The sequence below is a fragment of the Ceratotherium simum genome, chromosome 20, assembly GCF_057802395.1.
Source record: "Ceratotherium simum simum isolate JZ-2026a chromosome 20, ASM5780239v1, whole genome shotgun sequence".
Lineage (NCBI taxonomy): Eukaryota > Metazoa > Chordata > Mammalia > Perissodactyla > Rhinocerotidae > Ceratotherium > Ceratotherium simum.
Genome location: NC_141919.1, coordinates 37700737 through 37714884, shown reverse-complemented (window position 1 = coordinate 37714884; position 14148 = coordinate 37700737). Strand labels below are relative to the sequence as shown.

The 14148-nt window shown below is 39.5% G+C and overlaps 1 protein-coding gene across 4 annotated transcripts in view; it reads right to left on the bottom strand.

The window, feature by feature from the left end:
• ADAMTSL1 (ADAMTS like 1) overlaps nucleotides 1-14148 on the bottom strand; it is an 862240-nt gene that overhangs the window by 833693 nt on the left and 14399 nt on the right. The gene's annotated exons all lie outside the window — the stretch shown is intronic.

The following is a 14148-nucleotide window of genomic DNA, read 5'->3' as shown; positions in this document are numbered from 1 at the left end:
CTTCTTCCTAGTCTGTCTTAGTCTGGAAGCTCCACTGAAACCTGTCCACCCTGGGTGACCCTGCTGGTATTTGAAATCCCAGTGGCATAGCTTTCAGCATCATAACAACACACAGCCGCCACAGTGTGACAACTGACAGACGGGTGGTATGATTCTCTGACTGGGAAACAAACCCAGGCTGCAGTGGTGACAGGGCTGAATCTTAACCACTAGACCACCAAATTTTATAGTTAAGTAACTATAAAATATACGGTTATATAGTTTATATACATATGTGTGTATACACATACATATGTACACACACAGCTAAAGCAACCAGAAACAAAGTTTTGGTGGCAAAGCTGATGCTGCTTACATGCTTCTGCATCACAGTATGTGTCTTCTCTCTTTGCTCTCAATCATCAATCAGATTTTAGAAAACTTGTAGAACTATTTTGTAAATCAACTCTAGTGTCCTACAATGGTATTGGCCTATTTTTTTTTTTTTTGTGAGGAAGATCAGCCCTGAGCTAACATCCATGCTAATCCTCCTCTTTTTGCTGAGGAAGGCCAGCTCTGAGTTAACATCTATTGCCAGTCCTCCTCCTTTTTTTCCCCATAGCCCCAGTAGACAGTTGCATGTCATAGTTGCACATCCTTCTAGTGCTGTATGTGGGACGCGGCCTCAGCATGGCCAGAGAAGCGGTGCGTGGGTGCGCTCCCGGGACCCAAACCCGGGCGCCAGGAGCGGAGCGCGCGCACTTAACCGCTAAGCCATGGGGCTGGCCCCTGGCCTATTTTTTTAAACAAATCCTCTAAATTTTATTGCATTCTGCTCAAAATCCATTAGAAATCTTTAATATGAAGAGATCAAAGTGCCAATCAATGAAATGTCAAAACACTTAAGCTTTTGAAGCTTTTAGCAAATTGCAACTACAAAATCGAAGCTTCCCAACAGGAATACATTAAAATTAATCCCTACAAAAGCAAGGGAGCAACTGAAATAATTACATAATGAGAGCTCCTCAAATGGTGTGAAGGTTTAATTTGAAATTCTCTAATTGCATTTTGCATTAGCTCCAGTGGTAGGAAGAATCTTTTGATGGAATTCCAGAATTCCTATATTTAATTGGAAAATTTATTTGAGAGAATTTTAAAAAGTTCAAAAGCCCTCAAATTTCACAGCTTCTAAATTTAGCAAAATATTAAAAAGGATCATAAATAGAGGCAAGTTATTCAATGAATTTTGTCATAAAAATATTTGTGAAAGAAAAGTCTACTAAATGGAGACTCAAAGATGGTAAGCTCATCAAGGCTGAAATAATTATACATTTAATTATGGAAAAATGTGAAATTGAGAATATTTTCTATTTATCAGAACATTCTCTGACTTACTAGGTACCTGAGTACCAACTGACAAAATATTTTTTCTATCAAAAATATTAATGTCTACAGAGAAGAGACATTTGAAGGAGACAATAGTTTCAAATGTATTAATTAAAAATGCAAATTCAGGGGCCAGCCCGGTGGTGTAGTGGTTAAGTTCTCATGCTCCATTTCGTGGCCTGGGGTTCAGATCCCAGGCTTGGACAGACGCACCGCTTGTCAGGCCATGCTGTGGCAACGTCCCATATAAAGTAGAGGAAGATGGGCACAGATGTTAGCCCAAGGCCAATCTTCCTCACAAAAAAAAAAAAAAACCAAATTGAAAGAAGTATGCAGGCAACTATTTATATATATAAAACTGTACTTCAAACATATACTCTTGAGAAGAACACTAGAAATATATTATTAGAGAAAGAAATGGCACATCTTCTTTATCCATTCGTCCCTTGATGGGCACTTAGGTTGCTTCCAAGTCTTGGCTATTGTGAATAACGCTGCAATGAACACAGGGGTGCATGTATCTTTATGCATTGGTGTTTTCAAGTTCTTTGGATAAATACCCAGCAGTGGAATATCTGGATCACATGGTAGTTCTATCCTTGATTTTTTGAGGAATCTCCATACTGTTTTCCATAGTTGCTGCACCAGTTTGCACTCCCACCAGCAGTGTATGAGAGTTCCTTTCTCTCCACATCCTCTCCAACACATGTTGTAATTAGTATTTGGGTGGTGAACACGATGTAATCTATGCAGAAATAGAAGTATAATGATGTACACCTGAAATTTATACAATGTTATAAACCAATGTTACTGCAATAAACAAAAAAAAAAAATGAAAGGAAAAAAAAAGAAAGAAAGAAATGGCAAAGTAACTGATTAAATTGTGTGCAAGTGTTACAAGAAGAAATATTCTACCTTTGTTGGTTTCACTATTCAGAGAATAAATATAAAGAAATTTTTAACTTTTAATTTAATATGCAATGTTATTTTTATTTCTTAGAATTTTTTTATAAAATTATTTTTAAATAGTACAATTTTATATATAATAAAGCCAATCTGTTAATTAACATTTTTCAGAAAAGTCTATCATTTTAATTTTTACTGCCCACTTTCACTTACATAAGTTCCTCTAATGAACATTAAATTTGATAATCACTCTAGCAATAATTTATGTAAAAAGCCTAACATAGTACCTGGCTCAATAAATGGTAATTATTATTAACTGGATCATGCTGATTTGGCTGGCAGCACAGTTGATTTGAGCAAATAGTAAGTAAGTGACACTACTTCATTCTGTTCTCTTTGTTCCCATACACACTATGAACTTATCTTTCAGCACAAAGAACTATAAATACACACTAAGGTCATTTGTGGTAAAAGCAGATTTTCTAAAGGATGCCCATAAAGTTTAATGCAAAATAGTACAAATAAGAATCCATATTTGTGGAATCATGAAGGTTTCTAGGGAACGACTTGAGGAACTTTCGCAGTATTTTCATGTTTCTAAAATGGTTCAAACTCATAACTCATAAGCTATTCTTACCCAGGAAGAAAAGAGGCAAAGTAAGTGCATCTATGTGAAGATGAAACAACAAAATTATTTAAACAGGAATCCTGCCACTACCCTCCCATGAGGTTCAGGGAAAGATTATTTAGGAAGTAAAAAAGAAAAAAAAAAAAAAGAACTCTCTGCATTAATCTGTGATGAGTAAGAATGGCCTTTTACCTCATCTCAAAATCAATAGCAATACCTCTGAACTACCCAAAATCCAAGACTTCAACATGCAATCTAGGCCAAGTCCAGGTAAAATATGTTAAGATCTAAGGAATGAACTATTATAATCTACTCTTAGTGAACACCGTTCTTATAAACCATCTTATGTAAAGCATACTGTAGTCAATAACCAGCGTTAGCATTCATATCGTACGTACTGGTGGTAAACATACTAAAATACTTCCACATACTAGTTGGTAAAAAGAAATCCTATAATTATTGAGACTACAAGCTACTTAATTATGTCACCCAGTGGCAGCCATGGGAGCAGGTAAAGGACCTTGGAGCTGTGCCAGCACAGATGTGAGTCACTTCCAGTGGCTGCTGAAACGACCTAGGTGGTGGCAGCACAAGGGCATGTGCGTTTCAGTGTGTGAGGGTTATGACGGGCAGGTGGGTAATGGCGTTTTTGGTGAAGGTCAAAGTACAGACTCTTCCCGGGCCATGTGGGAAGGACTGGCTTCCAGGTGAGCAAGACTCAGTCGTCTTTCAGGTATAACAAAGCATCAGAGCCAGGCACCTAACTGACTGTGGATTTAACGGAGAACTTGGAAGAGTTTGACTCATTTTCCTGTGTCACATCAAAGCTCAGACTAAGACATCGTTTATCAAATGGAAGATAACACCAACAATTTCTAGGCATCAACAAGTAACTCGGAAATTATTTCAATAATTTGATGAATAATCTGAGCTGCACTTGGTAGGCAATTTTATGATATATATTTACACTTTATCTAGAGAATACAAGGCAATATTAAAAACACAATTCAGTGCCATTAAGTACATGCACAATGTTGGGCAACCATCATCACTATTCATTTCCAGAACGTTTTCATCATCCCAAACAGAAATTCAATACCCATTAAATAGTAACTTAGTAACTTCTTTTCTATCTCTATGAATTTGCCTGTTATACACCTCACATAAGTGGGTGGCATCATACAGTATTTGTAAGGCAATATATATATATATATATATTTTTTTTTTTGGTGAGGAAGATCAGCCCTGTGTTAACATCTGCCAATCCTCCTCTTTTTGTTTGCTGAGGAAGACTGGCCCGGGGCTAACATCCATGCCCATCTTCCTCCACTTTATATGGGACGCCACCACAGCATGGCTTGCCAAGTGGTGCGTCAGTGCGCGCCCAGGATCCCAACAGGCGAACCCCGGGGCGCTGGAGCGGAGCGCGTGCACTTAACCGCTTGCTCCCCCAGGCCTACCCCTGTAAGGCAATATATTTTTAAATAAACAAACAAACATTTATGTATTACTAAACTAGTTATTAATATTATCCGTGACTCTACACTCAAAGCTCAAGATCTTTGAAAAATGAGGTCTGACGTATGTTTGATAGTACATTACAGGATATTCTCCCCACTGATGGAATAAATTTTGGAGACTGCATCAACTACAATAATGTATAGATTCCATACTGAAGCTGCATAAAAAGTTGCCTCTTCAATTAGGGAATAAATTACAAGTATTCAAAAACTAGACTAATGCTTGAAGCTTTTTTAAGTAACACCGGTTAACTACAACACTGGCCGCTTTGGTTGGGAACCAAACCGTGAATTTCTATAACTACAAATTGAAAATTACAGACTTGAGAGTTTCCATTTTGCCCAAATGAGATAAGGAGCTGAATGGGATGATTTCCAAGAGACAACAGCTGTGAAATCACCTGCCTGAAATGTCTAAGGCAAGAGAAATTCGCTTGGCTTCTCCCTTTTATGATACAGACAAAAACATGGTTGGCCCAAGAATAGCAACTTCGAAATGGCATAAAACAATGAAATTGTTATTGCTCCAAAGGTCTGAAGTTGAGGCCAAAAATAACAACTCTTATGAAAAACAAAAAAGAAGAATCAACATCAAAATCTGGAGCCACAGAAGAGATGTTGATAGAAAAATTTGTCAGGAAAATTTGAAAATGTCTAAGAAAGAAAAGAGTAATATAGGCATAAGCAGTACCATCCTTAAGAACTTTAAGTGTATACAAAAAGTATCACTGTTCAGGTCATGGAAGTCAAGGGACATGACAGGTTGTTATTTCTAATGCAAACCACCTCTTTTGCATGCCCATCTTGCATTTCCAAATGCCTATCAGGCAGCTGTACTTAGATGTCTCCCAGCCAATTCCAACTCAACAAGTAAATGACTAAACTCTTTATCTACGCACCTCAAATTGGTTTTTCTTCCTATATTTCTTTCTCAGTAAACTGCATTGCCACCCACACAAGCTATGTATCTCTTAGAGTCTTCAGCTGCTTCTCTCTCTCTACTTGGCCCCTAAATTCTATCTGCTACCAAATTCTCCGGCAAGAAGTCTGCCCTTCTTTCCATCCAACTGTCACAGCCTACTGCTCAAGCCCTCATTATCTCTCACCCAGATCCTTGGAATACTTATGTCGACTCATCTTCCCAGGTGGAGTACTTTCTCTTCTCAAATCCATCCTCCACAATGGTGTAAGGGCTACAAACTTGAAACCAAATTAGATCATTTCATGATACACATTATACACATACACACACAAAGGCATCAAGTCACTGCCAGTAACTGTGGGCTAACATTAAACTCCTTATCAAGGTTCAAAGAGTTTTCACAAATATGGTCTAACCTACCACCTTGCCTTAGGTCTTGTTATTGGACACTCTACATTTTAACCACACTTATTGTTTTATTCTCCCCCACCCCCACCCCCAACGCACCCTTCTTTTTCACACTTCCATGCCTCTGCAATGCTATTCTCTACCAATACCTTGGTTCTCTCCATTCCTCCACTCAGCCAAGAAGACTGAAGCCCTATGGCACTTTCTCGGTGACACCTTCCCTTTCTTGAGCTGACTTTATTACTCCCTCCTCCATGGGGACTCTGTTAAAACATTCATCATATTAGATACAGTCTCCTGTGATATAATTTATACATGTCTGTCTTCCTCTGATCATGCACTTTCCAAGGGCAGGGTAACATATTATTCATATTTTTATCCCCAGTGTTTAATATAGTATGAGAATATGGTGTGTGTTCAATATATGTGCTCCAAGTAAGTGAATGAATGATGCAGAACATCAAAAACCAGCTGAAAAAATAGAACTCCCGGCAAGATTCATTATGATCATTATAATCATTCTTTCATCAAATGAGCTAAAGCTTCCCTTGAGGCAGAATTTTATATATCAACAGTCGTACATCATTGTTACCAGCCAAGTATACATTACTTTTAAAGAGAATCTTGAAGACTTTTGACTGAGATGAAAAGACATTGATGAGGTAAAAATGTCGGTATTTTAGACATTGGAGATGGCATAGAACATAATTCACAAGTAAAAATGAATGAAGAAGACTCAAGAGGAGACTAGTCTGATTAGAACCAAACAAACCAAGTGGAAACTAGATGATGACTACAGGAGTTAAAAAAAAAAAGCCTAATTAAGGAACGCTTTGCAAGGTTAGGTAATATCACATTTACACTAAAAGAAATAGCTCACTAACGAAAGGGAAGGGATCAAGTAAGAAACAAAATAAAAATGGTTTGGAGATGTAGAATTTCCTAGAAATTGAAGGAAAGTAAGGCAGTTTTAGTGAACCAGATGACTAAACTATATATAGAAGCTACTAGGCTATACAAACAAAGAGTAAAAGTGGGAACTGATGGATATTTGTGAGAAAGAAATGGAAAGACTTGATACGAGTTCAGTGTGGAGAGAGCATAAGTATAAGGAGGGATATGTTCCCTCCGAACAGAGATGGAGGCATTAGGCAGAGAAAATAATGATTTGCCAAAAAGTGGATCTTCTCCATGTCCAGCTTAAGAGAGTGGCAAGATATCCAGCCAGAAAGATAAGTGGAAAGTAATGGATCTGCTTGGAGTTAATAGCTTCATAATTTGGGAAAATATGCTCTCAAATGTCACCATTCCCATACTTCCTCAAAGAACCCACATCAAGGTAAACCAGTCAACAATAAAGGACCTTATCAGAGGAAGAGGACTGGGTGATCTCTTCTAGTACTCAGCTTTCCTTTGGTCAGGGGGATTTTCTGCTACCCAACTGACACCTCTCTACAATTTTCCAGTTTACAGTGAAGTCAAAGTTCATTGGAACACCTGCAGCTAGTGGAACAAATTATGAGGAATACTGGCTTCAATCGAACCTGAAACAATGACCAAAGAAACTGAAGGAGAATCAGTTAAGCTCAAGGTCATGGAGATGATACTCCACCCTTGGCAGAAGGATGGAGAGTAAAGATGCCCAGCACAGCACCTGGAGGTATCCCTTTGAAACTGTTTCCACTTTCACACACAAAGATTGAGGTAAACCTTATGAAATTTTCAAGAATCAAATTACATGCAATTCATGTTACTCAATACTCAAGAACCCATGTGAAACGAGTTTGCACATAAGGCCCTTGTGCCTTATGTCATTTTACAGGACTGTTACGCCTCCCTGACAGCAGCTCCACAGAGTAGTTTAAATGCTCGACTTGGGCACACACCCCATCTAAATTAGAGATGAGTGCACACAACTACTTGCTGGAACCTATGAAAATCTTAAATTGTAATTCAAACATTTGGGCTTTAACAAAGAACATTTTTTTCCAAGGATATTTTCCCTTGGTTTTTAAACCCATGTGTATTTCAAGGGGAAAAAAAAAATCCATCTGTTTCTGATTCATTTATGCTTAACTCATCAGGATATCACTGGGGAAGAGTTATAGGGTGTCCACGTCACATTCCCCCCTCCTTAAACATCTATTACTTCTCTTCTTAAAAGTGAGCAGGTGTACTGTGTCACAATTAAACAGATATGAATTGTAAAACACTATCATTTTGATTCAAAGTTCAAGATCCACGTGTTTTAAAAGAAAGCATTAGAGTCTTCCCCTTTTCCTAATTTCTAGTTGTCTGATTTTGTTGGTGGAGGTAATGTTTTGTTTTTCATATTAAGAAAGGGAGACACGATGAAATATAATATGGCCAACAATATTCAGTAGGCCAATTCTCAACTAACCTCAATTGTTTTAAACTTTTAGTAGAAGAGATGCCTGAATAATGATCAAAAACTGGAACTGAAATCAACAAGTAAAGCAACCTACGAAGGGTTAATATTACCAAAGCTTATAAATTTGTTTAAAAATAGGAATTCATTTTTTTCCATAAAACAATGTTACAGAATTAAGATTTGGGTTTTCCAATCAACCTATCAAAATCTAATTAACCATAAAGGATCTAAGCGTAACACTGGCTGTATCTAAGAGACAGTGTACAGCAGTACTGAGAACACACACTGTGAAGTCAGAAAGGTCTGGGTTCCAATTTAGCTCAGCTCTTTACTGGTTGCTAATTAACATCTAGGTCACTCTCATCATTCCATCATCCTTAACATGGAGATAAAGCCTCTCCTGGAAGGGCTATTGTGAGGATTAAAGATAAGGCCAACCCAGAGCCTGGCCCACAGCAATGTGCTTTCGTGGTCATCTCTCATCACTATTTGCAACATCATTTTACGGAAAATGCTTTCTAAGACCAGACTCAGCATGCCTAAGCTGAGTAGTTCGAGGCTTCAAGGCTCTCCTGAGCAGCCTCAGCCGTGCATGAGGCACAATGGCAGACAGGCTGGCAAAAGTTACAGCTGCAGAGATAGCAATCAACACATATCAAGGTCAGCAGAGGGCCAGAGGAACAGGAGCTCTCCTACCACTGTTTCCTGCATGGCCAACAGGTGTAAACCACGTCCATGGGAAACCTGTCAATACAACCCAACAAACACACCACCCTCAGACCAAAAGTCACATGGAAAGCATCAAAAAATAATTATAAAACTCACTGCCAGTATCACTGGCAGCTTCTCACTCTTCAAGGGAGTATTTTAAAGTTTATTTGTGGAAGGGGACTAACGCTAGCCAATTTCTAGCAAAAGCCCATCCATGCAGGCACTTGTGAGGTTGAGGGGGTATCTGGCAGTCAGCAGGGGTGGTACCTGCTATAAGTCCTTTGCCTCTGGTTTTTGGTGGAAAATTTTAACATTTTCCTTAATATAATCTAGCAGGTATTTATGGTCTGAGCGGTGACTTTGCCCACAATCGCAGATTGTTAGGGCTAAAAAGGGCCTCAGAGATTAACTGGTTCAACACTTTCCCCTTTACAGATGGGAAACAAAGGCTCACAGAGGTTATGGGGTTTACCTGAGGTCACTCCACCAGTTACATAGTAGAGCCAGCCCCCAGCCTGTGTTCTTTCCCTTACGGGCCCCAGATGAGAGAAGACTTGGCCATAACCATGGCCCCTGTGATCTGCGAACTTCTACTTATGTCAGGGGTACCTTCAATCTTCTTCTATGTCTATGGTACCAAGGAGTTTTGAGTATACTCCAATAGTTAGAGATAAAAGAATCATAATTAAGAAATGAGCCACTGAGGTTAACAAAAATGCATAAGACAATGAGGACGTCAACCATTTTGTAGAGTTGCAAGAGGGAGACATAACAAGTCTGTAAAATGACATAAGGCCCAAGGGTCTTATGTATAAACTCATTTCATAGAGAAATGGTTTTTATTTAGAAAATAGCAAGGAAATTACGCTTAGAAAAACCACAAACACACACATATTTGTTCCCAACTTGGGGGAGTAGAAATAAGCATAAATAAAGACATCATTTTTATTTTGTTTTGTTTTTATAAAGAGCTAAATACAAATCCTAGAGGTAGGGACATGCCTGGCATGTTCGAGGAACAGTATGAAGGCCAATGTGGCTGGAACACAGTCAGTAAGGGGGATACAGGGAGGAAAGAGGGTCAGAGAGGGGGCCAGATTTATAGGGCATTGTAAGCCATTTTAAAGCTCTAGCTTTTACTCTAAGATGAGAAAGGGTAAGTGATGAGAGCCCGTTGATGATTAAGGAGAGGAGTACCGTGAGCTGACTCTGGTTAACAGGATCACCAGGATGCTATCCTGAGAAGAGACTAAAGGTAGATAAGAGCAGAAGCTGAGACCAGGTGGAGAGCACTTTTCCAATAATCCAGGCAAGAGGTAGATCATTTGAACCAAGATGGTGACACTGAAGACATAAGAAGTGACTTTCTTCTGCACCTATAGATGGAGGAGCTCAGAGCATTGCTAGTGAATTAGGTCCGAGATGTAACAGAAATGGAGGCAAGAACAGTCCCAATGTTTTTAGCCTGAGCAAATGGAAGAATTGAGTTGCCTTTCAATGAGATGGGGATGTCTGTAGGAGAAGCAGCATGTTTTATTGTGTTTGGAGGGGGATCAGAAACTCAGTTTTCCACATTATGTTTGAGATGCCTATTAAATATCCATGTAGGAATGCTAAGTAAGTGGTAAATATATGAGGCTGGAGTTGAGGAAAGTTCTGGGCTGTAGATTTAAATGTGAATATCAGAGACTAATTAGTATTTAAAGCCATGATGCTGAGTGAAGTTACCAAGAAGTGAGTGTGGAAAAAAAACGGAGTCCAAGAACTGATCCTTGGCGAGCAGGGAAAACCGAAGAGGAGCAAACCTGTAAGGCAAGAGGAAAGGAGAGTGTGGTATTCTGGAGGCCAAGTGATGAAAGACTTTACAGGACGAGGAAATGATGATTTGTCTTGTGTTTAGGTGATAAGCCAAGAAAAATGAGGAATGAGAACTGTCCACTGGATTTGGTATCATGAAGGCTAGTGACGGCCTTTCTGAAAAACAGTTTCAGACGAGTAATGGTGTGAAAGCTTGACTATAATTCATTCAAGAGATAAAGAGAGCAACTAGAGGAAACATAGGCAACTCTTTCAAAGAGTTTTAGTGGACAAGAGATTGGGGAAATGGAGTGGTAAATGAAGGGGCAAGTAGTATCAGGAGAAAGATTTAAGATGACAGAAATAACAGTGTGTTTGTGGGCTTATGTGAAAAGTCCAGCATTGTAGGAAGGAGGGAAGGAAAGAAGGGACAGAAAAGGGGGGGAAGAATTATTAGAGCAGTATCCTTGAACACGCAAATGGGGATGGGATCTAGGACACCAGGTGAAAAGACTGGCCGTTGTTAGGATGGATGCTTTACCTGTCATAATTGGAGAAAAGTCAGAGTATGTGAACGAGATGCAGGTAGGTGGGAAAACGTGGAAGTGTTCTTCTGATAGCTTCTATTTACTCAATTAAATAGGAAGCCAAGAGTGGGGACAAAGACAAAGTTGTGGGAGGCTTGATCAGAGAAGAGAAAGAAAATATTCATCTGAGGGAGTGGGAGAGTGGATGGACTAGGGAAAGACAGTATGATTGCTGAGCAGCACAAGGGCCCATTTGAGGACAGCGATTGTGAACTTAAAGTGACCACATTCAGCCGCATGGATGGGATTAACTTCAAGTTTAGCCAAATGAGCATACCAAAGAAAGAAGAATAAAGAAGTTGAGGGAGTGGTTATAGTGATTGGCCAAGGCATTTAGCTGGCCAAGATGGGAAGGAAGGTGAGTGAGGTACAGTGAAAAGGTGGGAGCACAAGGGCTTGAAGGTCCCAGGAGAGTTGAAGAATTATGGAGTTGGGGATTCTAGGGAAAGTGAATTGGAAAAATAGGAATGAAATTTAAAGAGTAAAATGCTTGAAACCGAGATTATGGGGGAATTACATTTATTATTAACAATAAGACTTTGATGCCATCTAACCTATATACACACAATAAACATGCTCTGGACACCACATCCAGATTCTCATTAGTTTCAATGGTGACAGCTACAATGCCTTGTCCTCAGTCCCAAATAGCATGTAAAATTCACTATTAATGACACAGACTGCCAAGACAAAAGCTATTCTCACTGAAGTGAAAGCCATTTTCACTGCAAATAACTTGATATCCTAAAGACAAAAGAACAGGAAGATATTAAAAAAGAAGTGACTTGAAGCCAACAGCCCACCAAAAATAAAACAGATGCAAATATCCTTGAGGTTATCCTTGCTTTAGAAGAAGAGCTAATGACTGGTCACAAGAATATGCAGAAACATACATGGGTGTAGTAGGCTGATAATGGCTCCCAAAGGTATGTCATGCCCAGTATCTAGAAAAAGGGTCTTTGCAGTGATTAAGTTAAGAATTTGAGATGAAGCCACTATCCTGGATTATCCAGGTGAGTCCTAAATGCCAAGACAAGAGAGAGGCAGAGAACGGTTTGACACAGACAGAAAAGAAGGTTTTGGAAGACAGAGGCAGAGACTGGAGTGATGCAGACACAAGCCAAGGAATACCAAGGAATGCAGCCACCAGAAGCTAGAAGAGGCAAAGAACAGATTCTCTCCTAGAGCCTCTGGAGGGAGCATGGCCCTGCCAACACCTTGATTTCTGGTTTCTGGCCTCCAGAACGGTGAGAGAATAAATTTCTCTTGTTTTAAGCCTCCTAGTGTATGGTAATGTATTATAGCAGCCAAAGGAAACACACACAACGTAATCTAAGGAGTGTCTATTCTGCATGGTGCTAGGCTGGGCACTCGGGGAGGACCCAAGATGTATAGGGCTTAGGCCTTTCCTTGAAGGTTTTAACTATCTAGTTTAATTGATCTGAAAGAAAATGATCAATCAAACCTAGAAAATAAGAAGTCAAACCACTTGAAGAAACATGTCCTAAAATGTGGGGGAAAGATCACATATCAGGTCACAACACAAGAGGAGTTATCCAGATAATGGATTCCTGAATAAATTCCAAAGAGCTTTCACTTTACTTATATTTGTTTCAAAAAAAAAAAAAATACAACATGGAGAATAATCTGTTGTAATACGTGATTACTTAGACCATTGTATTCAAAATGAAAACATTTTCTAGGATAGCCTGCACTACAGGAATATATTTATCCCCACCCAACACAGAGAAAAGACTTACAAAATGAATGAAATAAATTTAGTGGAAGGGATTCCTGTCATCTGTTCCCAAGTCTCAGCCTCAGAAATCACCCAAGAAACTAATGACTCTATAGGAGGAGCCTTGAAAATTCAGAGAGAACTCTACTGGACCTTCAACCAAAACTGAGTTTACCCCTACGAACGCCTTCTAACTGAAACAAAAGCAACCAAGACACAAAAAGCCTGAGAGGTATGAACTGTAACTGGCAAGTCACTCAATGTCAAATTCAATCTTTTTCCATTTTTCTTCAAAACAACCTCAAAGAACCACACACCCAACATTCAGCTTTATCTGCTCCACACCCTGGACCCTCTTCCCAACAACTGATGGAGAGGTGGCAGACCACCCTGGAAGTGCCAGCCCGCTCTCAGCAGATGCTGCTTTTGACTCATTAACAGTGGCAGCTAAAAACATAATCAAGTCCAGCTGCAAGGAAGGAGAACTGCTTGAGATCATGGTTGGCTGACAGGCTTCCGAATTCCCACTCAGCAAGCATTCCTCTGAACAGCCATCTTCTACTGGGGGAAGACCTAGAACAAACGCCAGCAGGAAATGGCATGTTGCCAAATACAGGGACACCTACAGCTCCTCATAGGTGGATTCGAATTAAATGTAACTCAAATACTCCTGCTGTTGCAGGGTCTCGTGGAGCCATTTCCACCCAGCCTCTACATTGCTCTCTTGCTCAAAATAAGACCCTTTTTTGTAAATACACAGGATAAGATGATTATCCGCCAACTTGTTGCAAGTCAGCACCACTGTGAAGTTTTTCAAAACTATAGACTCTTGAATTTGGGATGTCCCTTGTGCAGCTCAGGACCTGACTGGAACTTCAGCATAAACCTCTTTACCAATCCTTCTCAGGCACCAGAAAGGATGCTGGTGTGACCTCACCAACTTGTTTTGGGGCTTGTGTTCACAACTGCTACAACTTCCTGATAATGTCAATCAAACACTTGTCAGCTTCATCAGAAGCAGAGGAAACAGACAACACTGATCTGAAACTGCACTTTATGTAAAAGGAAAAATAAAAGAGCTGAAAGAGGCAGGAGGTGGAAAGTGTTGACGCTCGAAAAACATCCAATCTGCCAATTTTTTTGTTTCAAATTTTAGAATTTAAAATGTACAACA